We start from the raw sequence: 8,859 nt of genomic DNA, 5'->3' as shown, positions 1-8,859 counted from the left end.
GTATTGGCAGCGCCATCAAGGTTAACTTACGTTTCCAAAAATTGACTGATATTCTCTAAAAATAGATGTACCCTTTACCAGGACGTTTGTCGGGAGATCATTTTGAAATACTGCATGGAAGAAATTGATTTTATTACACCCTGAAGAAACGGTAGAGTAGGACACTACTAGAGGTGGCACCAGTGGAAAGCATGTGGGACTATCCACAGGCTTGAATGTACAGGGTTTGTCCTCTGGGGAGCATGAATGTCCTCAGGAAAAATGTCATGTTTATCTGTTACTAGATTTGGGTGTTTCTTGTGTATAAGTGGGAATTTAGCCCGATGTGGCTGCCAGAGAATTGGCAGGGGGGCACCAAGACATTTCACACACATCCTCAGGGGATTATGAATTTCCATAGCAAATTTAAAAAAATAAATTTTCCCCCAAGTTTTCAACATACCTTGTCTTGAAACAATGTGCTGGTCAAGAGAAAAACTTGAAATAAGGTTGGCTCTAGACAGTAGTTCAGGGTGTCAAAAAAATCATCATGAATCATCATCTGCATACTATGGATATTCACAGTCAACTGACTGATCAAACAACTTAGGCTATAAGTCTAAACAAGTTTAGAAGGAACACTCAATACACCTCTTAATTTTTTTTATTAGATGTGTTTCCAAAGTGGTTTACAGCGGGTTTTGCTTTGCATGACGATCATAAAACTACAGATGATAGGGATAATATCTGCTCTTGTCACCCAATGGAAGAAAGAATACAGATGCAGGAAGAAACAGATCTGATGCTGAGAGGAAGGTAGTTGATGCATGTCTGCAAAAACAGTCTCTCTCTTTGTCCTTTACACACACTCACAGCTTAAAGAGGCAAAGAGCTGAGAGAAGCAGAGAGATCATCATGACCTCGACAGAAACACCTCTCTGTGACGTTTGTGTGCGTGTTTGGTGCTTTACAACTGCAGTGTGTTGCTCAGCATGTAGTCTCATTAAAAAAAAATAAGATTGAGGGAAATACAATGAATGAGAGAAGGGGATGTGTGTGAAGGGGATGGATAGGTTGGGTATACCCATCATTATGACACAAGACTCTTACATCACAGCGAACTGTAATAGTTTACATGTGTCATGACAGAGAGGAGAGGGGGTGGGGTGGTTCGATTATTTGGCTGAGGTGATGCAGTAAAACCCTACAGGGTGTAGACTGAATGGTCAAATTGGGAAAAAAAAAGAAAAATTTACAATAAGTTTCATTACGCCATTGCTTTTATTATGTTATTAACATTCCACACCTAAAAGGATAGCATTTAATGCAGAACTCTTGGATTTAATCACTTTCACTACACTTTCTTTCAGTTTGTCCATCTTTTGATTGATGGAAAAAGGTCATAAAAACTATTACTAGTACCATGACTGGTGCTATTAATAGTAAGGTCATTCAATTCAACAATAGTATTAATTTGCCATACGTAGGTGAATTGTGCACCTGTGTCATGTGTGCAGGTTGTAAGTTAGTTCTGTTAGAGCAGAAGCCAGGAACACAGGAAAAGACCCAAATGCAGATTCAAACAAATGGGCGGAATGAGTGAAGTTACTTTTAATAAGTGAAACAGGCTTACAGGCAGTCAGGTGGAAAAGATGGCAAGCAGGAATCCCGGAACACACGCAACAGGAAAATACACACAAGGAAAACCGAAGAACATAACTGGGGGTAACACAGATAATCCAATGTAGGTAGAAAGTGCACAGAGAAACACGAGGGAGCAAACACAGATGAACTAACAAGGAGCGAGGGGAACAGAAACTTAACTACATTAGCGAGGGGAAGACAATAGGACACAGGTGAAACTAATTAGGGCAGGGCAAGCAATCACAAAAGGTAGAAAAAAACACAGACAGGTAGTTATACAACCCACAGACACACAAGGTAATTAATTTCAAAATAAAACAGGAACTTATAATACGAGAGCGGGGCAGGAAGTCACATAGTGAGCAGATCATGACAAGTCCTGTAGAAACAGAAAAAACCCATATCAAATTTTTTTTGTCTTGCTAACGCAAAATGGATGCTACTGCTGATCCCACTGACGATTAAAACCCCAATCTGCAACTTGTCAGCCCAAACTGATCATCTTGTCTACAGTGCCGCAGGCTCAAAGCAAATGAGCCTGCCTCAATGCAAATGACAATTATCTGTTATTATCTTCTTTCCTAAAAAAAAAGGTTAATAAAACAAAATAGGTTTGCTCCTCTGTAACGCCAGAACAAGCATTACTCATCAATAATAGAGGAAAAATAAAAACATCCCCAGGTTTCTTTTCACCACTGTAGCCAGGCTGAAAGAGACTCAGCTCTATTGATCCATGTATTCCTACACAGGAACCTTAGAAACAGCTGTAAAATCTGATATATATTTACACTGTTCTTCTCCCATTGACCTTCACGAACTAACTTCAATGATTTCTTCATTCATCAACCTGTCTCTTAGACCCCATCCCAACTAGGCTGCTTAAGGAAGTTTTATGCTTACAGCGGCATGAAAAAGTGTGGTCAAAATATCTTTTACTGTGAATAGTACAGTGAGTAGAAGATGAACTGATCTCCAAATGGCATAAAGTTAAAGATTAAACATGTTTCAACATTTTAAACAAGATTAGTTTATTTTGTTTTGTACAATTTTAGAGTGAAAAAAGGAAGGGAGCATCATACAAAAGTTTGGGCTCCCCATGAAATTTGAGTTTTCAGATTAATTTTACCAATGCCTCTGAGCTTAATTAGCTTGTTGGTGTTATGGCTTGTTACAATCATTGTTACGAAAGGCCAGGTGATGCAAATTTCAAAGCTTTATAAATACTCTGACTCCTCAAACCCTGTCCCATCAACCAGCAGCCTTTGCTTGTCTAGCAGTGGCCTGGCACTCTGAAATTAAAATAATTGTTGCCCACAAAGCAGGAGAAGTCTATAAGAAGATAGCAAAGTGTTTTCAGGTAGCTGTTTCCTCAGTTTGTAATGTAATTATGAAATGGCAGGTAACTGCAGCAGTGGAGGTAAACTTGAGGTCTGGAAGACCTAGAAAACTTTCAGAGAGAACTTCTCGTAGGATTCCTAGAAAGGACAATCAAATCCCCATTTGACTGCAAAAGGCCTTCAGGAAGATTTAGCAGACTCTGGAGGGGTGGCGCACTGCTCTACTATGCAGCGACACCTGCACAAATATGACCTTCATGGAAGAGTCATCAGAAAAAAACCTTTCCTGCGTCCTTACCACAAAATTCAGCATCAGAGGTTTGCAAAGGAACCTCTGAATGAGCCTGATACATTTTGGAAACAAGTCCTGTGAACTGATGGAAGATAAAATAGAACTTTTTGGCTGTAATGAGCAAAAGTATTTTTGGAGAGGAAAATGGTGCAGAATTTCATGCAAAAAACACCTCTCCAACTGTTAAGCACAGGGGTGGATTGATCATACTTTGGGCCTGTATTGCATCCAGTGGCACGGGGGAACATTTCACTGGTAGAGGGAAGAATAGATTCAATTAAATACAGTAGTTAGCACTTCTGTACTTGATATGATCAATCTGTCTTTATTAACGGGCTATGTACCACAGACACACCTATATCTAACTGTCCCCTTCTAACTAAGATCCTTGAGAAAAGAGTTGCAAATCAGTTGCGACTTTCTACAGAACCATAGTTTCTGAGGATTCTCAATCAGGATTTAGACTGCATAATAATGCAAGGAATTGTCTCTGTAGTCCATGCACTTGCCTTATTAGATATTAGTGCTGCATTTGACACCAATGACCATCACATCCTATTACAGAGACTGGAACATTTAATTAGCATTAAAAGAACTGCTCTAAGCTGGTTCAGGTTCAATTTATCATATCAATTTCAGTATGTAGACATTAACAGTGAATCCTCCATGTGTGTAAAAGTTAGACACAGAGTTTGACAAGGTTGTGTGCTTAGACCAATTCTATTCACCTTACATATGCTTCCTTTAGGCAATATTATTAGGAAACATACCATAAACTTTCATTGTTATGCAGACAATACCCAATTATACTTGTCAGTGAAGTCTGATGAAACCGATCAGTTAGCTAAACTTCAAGCATGCCTTAAGGACATAAAGACCTTGATATATCGGGGCCAATTTTGAGATTCAGTATCATTCCCAAGGAAACTTTGACATGCAGACTGAAGGAGCCAGGGAACATCCAACCTTCCAGTTAGTGGACAACCAGCTCTACCTCCTGAGCCACAGGCTGCTGCCTGCGGTGGGCCCCAAACACCTCAGAAACATATTATCTAATGATATAGTTACTTTAGAGGGCATTGCCCTGGAATCTCTGAGTTATCTTTGATCAGGATATATCCTGTGGTTCCCACATAAAACAAAGTTAAGGACTGCCTTTTCTCATCTATGTAACATTGCAAAAATCAGGCACATCCTGTCTCAAAAAGATGCAGAAAAACTAATATATTATTATCAGGCTGCCCCAACAAGTCCCTAAAGACTCTTCAGCTCCCAGTTTGGTTCTGGGAGGCAGAAACCCTCTCCATGTTTAAGAGTAGGCTTAACACTTTCCTTTTTGATAAAGCTTATAGTTAAGGCTGGTTCGGGCTTGCCTGAACCATCCCCTAGTTATACTGCCAAAGGCCTAAACTGCTAGGGGAGATCCCATGATGCACCAACCTCCTCTCTCCTTCTCTCCCTCTCCATCTGTATGCATGCATATCCCATTTAGCATATTACTAACTCGCAATCTTCTCTCGCCTGTAGTTTTATGCTTTTTATGCTTTCTTGTCTCTCTCCTACTCCTCCTGCTTTTCCTCTTTGTTATTTCTGCCTCTGAAGTTATAGAGTCTGGATCTGTGATTGCAAGCCACCTACTGCCCCCATGATCCTGCTCAACACCCACTGCTACAATTATTATTATTATTAGTCTTATTATGATACATATTTATGTGGAACCTGCATTGTGCTATGTTCTTTCCTCCTGCTCTCTCTCTTTCTCCAAGAAAGCACTGACCTGCTCTATATGAAGAGTTAATTTTCATAAATCATGTTTTTTATTGTGCATTCCAGGTAATATCAATCAAACTGCAATTTGTTTGTTTTAATTGAGTAAAAATAACTCAACAAAGTACAGGTAAATTACAAATTAAACTTTATTGAAAAATTTTAGTTTTTTTTTTAAATTTAAAGTTAGTTTTTTTTGCAAAAGCAAATAACCACATTTCATGTTTCAGAGTTGAATGAAACCTTGTAATGGATATAAGTTTTTTTAAGTGCAATGTATAACATTCTTTGACACAATACAAGTAGGTAATGCGCTGATTTTAATTGCAACAAACATGCAGTTTTAGTTTATCCGCTCTGGAATAAAGCACTCGGTTTATCTTTAACTCCTTGGTAGACAAGTTTCATCTTTCCTCCTCTTTTTAAATCCTGAAGGAGATTACATCACAAACTCTTCAGATTCGTCAAAATTATCCAGATGACTTTGAGCCAAAGTTACGCCAAAACTCCTGGCTGAGAGTCGCAGCCATGTTGCATCACCAGACCTTATACTGTGTTTATCGGATTGTGTTCAAGAACACCACTGGCGTTTGATGTTTTCTGCTGTAAAACGTGAACTTGAATAGCCTTGACAATGGACAATAACAGCTTTTGTGACAAAATGTATTTCTGCTTCAGAATGTGCTATGTGTTAAGAATAACTCATGACAGTTTTTTTTATTTTTTAAAGGATGATGTTTATCTGTTTTTGCAAATGAACTTTTCATATGAAAAATAACTTGAGATAACTTCTGTTTATGATTTGGCGCTATACAATTATAACTGACCTGACTTGACTTTTTTTTTTCTATATGTGTGTGTTCTTTGCTGTCATTTGGGGCCAGTGCAGCAAACCGAAGCAGTGGTAATTCAAATAAAAACCATTGGAAGCCCGTCTTAGCCCAAAAACTTCATACACATTACACCCAGTTAAGGCTACCTGGGTGGGTAATTTGAGCCATGATTAATCAGCCCAACTAATACACATGTATCTTGATCTCCATATATGTCAGCCAACAAGCAACCAGAAATTGTCTCCATTACACAATTTGACAAGTTGATTTAAAATGTCTTTTAAATGTCCGACACAGTATATCTTGGTCACTATTTTTATTTTTCATTTCTGTTATGCGAAAAAGAAAACAACTATACTTTTGGCTAATATATCGTTGTATTTTTTAAACTCCCAAATATTGATGTCACTATTGGCCTGAAAATTGGTTGGGTGGCATAAAAAATGACTGAAATCTGAGCATCTAGCTAGCCAAAGAAAACCAGGTATTATTGGGGGAGTTGATGGTTATTTTTCCTCCCAGTACACACCAAAAGCCAAACACTAAAAGAACAAAAAATAGCTGACTCAGAGAGGGAGAAGGAGCTATGCTAAGTCAGCTAACTTAGGAAGCTAGCTTCGTCCTGTGTTTGTTACATATCAATCAATGCTGTAACCACCACATCTTATTCCAAATAAAGCAGTTACAAATTCACACTGCCTTCACTTGATGCAGTTAGTGTCTGTGTCACTGTTTGAGGTTAATCATGGCTGCATATAATTACACTAATATGCAGGCAGCCAGAATGTTACATGTATGTAGCCTTGCATTTGTTAATAATAATTATCTGTGTATGCACTTCAGCAGCTCATCAGGATGTACAAGTGCAGGACTAGCCCACATTAGACAAACAGGCCATCCCTCCGATTTGGTCAGATCCTCTATGTTTTATATGGAAGCTTAGTGTTGCAAGAAATAGGTATGATCATTCTATACTTGAACTGAAAGGAGGAGTGTAACTGAATTACTTACTTAATGGAAGGGACAATAAAGCTGCCAGGCAATAAAAACAACTTCAGCCAGTAAACCAATATAGTCCTGGAGCTAAAAGGGTTCCAAGAGGCTAGAACTGAATCCCTACAGACTAAAAGAGGAATAAAATAGGAATCCACGGGTTTATCTAACTCTGTAAGAAAGTTAAAAAATTAGGATTTCAAAAAATCAATAAAATAATTAAATATTTCCCTGCAGCCTTCACATTTAAAAGAATGCATCACCCAGACTGATCTATGTCATTTGTATTATTTGGCTTACTGGTTTCTACTGTGTACACCTTTAATGTCAGCCCCTGGTTAAGAGTTCCCATTTCCTATGTTTTTTTGTGTATGTGTGGGTTTCTGCTGTCCAAAATGCATGCAACTAAGTTTCACACATCTCAGTTTAACTGAAAATGCAAAATTTTCCATAGCTGTGCATGTGTATTCTTCCTGCTTGTCCAAGTTATTTTTCCTTGCCTTCCTCTCAATACATGCGAATGGGATATTCCCCAGATAGCGTGGGAGAGCCTTCAGACCACCCATGACCAAATAGGAAAAAACAAGTATTAGAAAAGGATGGATAAATGTGTTGCTGCTCAATCAGAAATTAAAAGTTATTATTATTATGTCTTCTGCCTCAGTGGCCAAACAAATCCACTTGCACACACAGGAAAAATGTACACAAAATCCATCACTGGATGGGATTAAGAACATTGTCTTTCCGATTCACACTTGAAAGAAGTGTCTATATACAATCAAATGAAAATGTGAAGTTTTTTAAAATGTACAGATGAATCTTAAGCCTTTACAGTGTATGAAATGTCAGTTAAGGAAAATGTGCATGTCTTGTATGTCTGTTTTGTTCTTTTCTTTTCCCTACACGATGCATGATATACAGTATATCCTACAGTGGGCTATGTAGGATAGGTATTCATGTCTTTTATAATATGGGGATGTTTTGTTTTTAAATAATTAAAAAAAAAAAAAAAAGTAAAACAGCACTAAAGACTAAAGGTGTACACCCCCCCCCCATCAATTTAATTACTGTGACAGAGGTAGTTCTGATAGCAGGCTAGTTTGACTATTCATATTAGCTAAATCTCTGTGAAGGATTTCTGTTTTGTAGCCTGCACTACACGATAAATATTTGACTAACTTCCCATGAGAAGGCTGGGAACTCTCCGACTGCAGTTTTCCCTCGACTAACGCCAGCTACTCTCGTCTACATTCCAGGACAGGCAAAGTTCTGACCATTAAAACTGCAAAATACATAACCTTATCCAAAGGTCATTAAGAGGCCCATTGCTTGTTCTACAGCCGGACAACCACGCCAGCTGTGACGAACTCCCATCCTATGGTCCGTAGAATCACGCACACCAGATCTCCCTCAAAAATGTTTCACTTTATCGCGGCTTTATTTTTTAAAAATTGATCTTACTTTTGGCTCGCCATTTCCAACCGCCCAAGCAGTGCGGTGTGTTTTGGCTAAAGACTTAGAACTGGCGAGACATTTTAAGTTTTATTAAAATAACCTTCTTATTCTCCCTATTCAGCCGAATTAACAATAGGACTCTACCCATTCCTAAAATATCTTGGGTCTTATTGCATGGAGTAAGTGTACCTTCAGACAAGCAAAGAAACATTTAAGAGATTTTTGGATGATGTGGCGTGTAATTTATCATGTAGGATACAGAATGGCATGTATCAGGTATTCGATCTGTGTACCACTACCTACTATAGCGCAGATTCACTGCATCATCCTCCCCACCCAGGCAATAACTCCCCAACCAAACCGTCATCTTCATCACTATAGGCACATTGCGATCACCCACAAGATAGCGTCCTTCTCCAAGATCACGCACATAGAGAGACCTTATCGGTATGAAGGTTAAATACGTCATGAGTCAGTATACTAAGATAGCTGGTCCACAGGCACCACAAAACGGAGACGGCTAGCCAGGATACTCACTTTTAGTCAGGCAGGAACACAG

Source organism: Xiphias gladius, chromosome 23 (assembly GCF_016859285.1).
Source record: "Xiphias gladius isolate SHS-SW01 ecotype Sanya breed wild chromosome 23, ASM1685928v1, whole genome shotgun sequence".
NCBI lineage: Eukaryota > Metazoa > Chordata > Actinopteri > Istiophoriformes > Xiphiidae > Xiphias > Xiphias gladius.
The sequence above is the reverse complement of the archived record's forward strand: the minus strand, read 5'-3'. Positions refer to the sequence as shown.